Here is a 2,430-nt window from a genome sequence, read left to right on the forward strand (position 1 = left end):
GCTTAGTTCTCTGAACTCATCACCTGGTACTGCAACACTTGTACTCCGGCCACGTTGGCTTCCCTGCTTGTCCATGAACACACCAAGGACACTCCAACTTCAAGGTCTTTACCCTTGTTGTTTCCTCTTACTGGAATGTTCTTTGTCAAATACCTGCATGGCTTATTCTTACTTAAAACTCTCAGTGACTCTCCACTACCTACAGGATTAAATCTCAACTCCTTCATGTGGCTCTTTTCACCCTGCATGATGTGTTCCATGCTCTTCTCTACATCCTTATCTGTCACACACTGGGCCCCAGCAAACTGTTGCTGAATTCTATACACTTCCTCTTTTTCTGCCTGGTGAGTAAATAGCTACTTATTTTTTGTTTTGTTTATTTGTTTACTTTTTGCTGCCTGGACAGGGACTTGAACCCTGGGCCCTCAGATTAAAAGTCTGATGCTCTACCAGCTGAGCTACCCAGGCTTTTAGCTACTTATTTTTTGAAATGCAGCTCAGTCATCACCTTTAGGTAAAATAGATAACCCCCTCTCATGTACACCATGCCCTGCATCTGCGTCCATGTTGTTGTTATTCAGTTGCTCAGTCGTGTCCAACTCTTTGGGATCCCATGGACTGCAGCATGCCAGGCTTCCCGGTCCTTTACCACCTCCCGGAGGTTGCTCAAACTCATGTCCATGGAGTCAGTGATGCTATCCAATCATCTAATCAAGCTCTCCAGGTGATTCTTACACATATTAAAGTTTGAGAAGCACTGGTCCAGCATCTATCATGTATATTATATTTGATCATGTGTCTGTCTCCCCTGGATGGCCTGAGAAGCCTTCAAGGTTTTGAATCTATCCCCACAGTCTAATACAATGTCTGCCTCCCAACAGCGGTTCAGTAAATGTTCGATGAAAGAACAACTGAACGGATGTAAGCCTTTGGTGCTTTTCCTTCTACTTCCATGTTCCTGACAAAACAGAGCTCTCTTCCTATGTTGACCATATGCTCAATCAGAGATTGGAATGGCACAGAAGTACATTTGAGTCTGGCACATACTTGCCTTATGTTGTTGGAACCAGACTGTGAGTCACCCTTATTTTTTGTCAGCTGGCTCACTAGGGCATTACATACTTAACTTGGTTACTATTTATTTAGACAGTATTTAGCCACAGACTTAGCCCTTATCTGAGTTTGAGAGAGACATGCATTAAGTGCATAGCCAAATTCTAGGAGTCATTGTAGACTTTTAACCTAGAGCAATCATCTCACTGACTAAATCTTCATCTTTATATGGAGGAACCCATTCCTTAGATGTGAAATTTTGATGTATTCATGCAGGGTTCTTTTTTTTTATGTTGAGTCATTTCATGGCTACTGCCTATGATTAGAGTTCACTATTCTAGGAAATAATGCTTTGAATAACATCTTTACCAATGTTTATTTTCTACTGGTTTTTTTTTTTTTTTTTTTGGATGCACCATGCGGCATGTGGGATCTTAGTTCCCCAACTAGGGATCAAACTCATGCCCCCTGCGTTGAAAGGGCAGAGTCTTACCCACTGAACTGCCAAGTGAGTCCCTGTTTTCTACTGAAATCTGTGCAAAGAATTTTAATCTGTAAAGTCCCTGAGTTTCTCAGGTATCAATAAAAGACAACATAGGTTCTCTCCACCCTCCTGCCTTACATTAGTATTACAACTGTTTCGTTACTAGTGGGGATGATATAATGCTGAACAAGGCCCTTAGCAATAGGGGTGGGGCACATGATCCCAGTAATCTCATCAATCCAGAGAACTGTCTTGAGATTCTTTTTATCCAACAACTTATCTCCACTGTTTCAACCATTAATTTCAACACTAATCCTCTCCAGTAAAGAGCTAGAAAAAATGGGAGTGAAAGAAAGGAGAAAGGGAGAAAAGGAAGAAAGTGCCTTTCTGATTGTTAAAAGGAAGATGAGCAATCAGGAAGGGAAAGAGGAGGCCATCCAGACATCTCGCTTGGAGTAATATGTTCATGCCTACGTCAGCCTGAATATTAGGTGAGTGTGGCCCAAGGAGAATGAGAGATTTTTAACTCATCATGACTCACTCCTAATTAATATATTCAGTATACACAAATTAAACTCCCATCCACTTACTTTTTCAGAAAAAAATACATGTGTGTATACACACACACACACACACACACACATATATATATATATATATATATATATTTTTTTTTTTTTTTTTACAGTAAGATAGCTTTGGTCATTTGGACTGTTTGTGAAACCACAGTCAGCCAGCAGTTTCTGTCTGTGAAACCCAAACTGCTACAAAATCCTAAGAGAATTGGATCTCTAAAGCTTGAGTATTATATATCAGTGGATCTTCTATCCCCTGTGTTTAATTCTTCCAAATAGATTCCTCTACAGGACATCAGAAGCACCTAAGCCCTATAG

At 40.5% G+C, this 2,430-nt stretch overlaps 1 non-coding gene across 1 annotated transcript; it reads right to left on the bottom strand.

The window, feature by feature from the left end:
- Positions 1-395: 395 nt before the first annotated feature.
- TRNAK-UUU (transfer RNA lysine (anticodon UUU)) lies at positions 396-468 on the bottom strand. The gene has a single exon. It is a non-coding gene; the product is annotated as a tRNA-Lys (tRNA).
- Positions 469-2,430: the final 1,962 nt, after the last annotated feature.

This window comes from Bos taurus, chromosome X (assembly GCF_002263795.3).
Source record: "Bos taurus isolate L1 Dominette 01449 registration number 42190680 breed Hereford chromosome X, ARS-UCD2.0, whole genome shotgun sequence".
Classification (NCBI taxonomy): Eukaryota; Metazoa; Chordata; class Mammalia; order Artiodactyla; family Bovidae; genus Bos; species Bos taurus.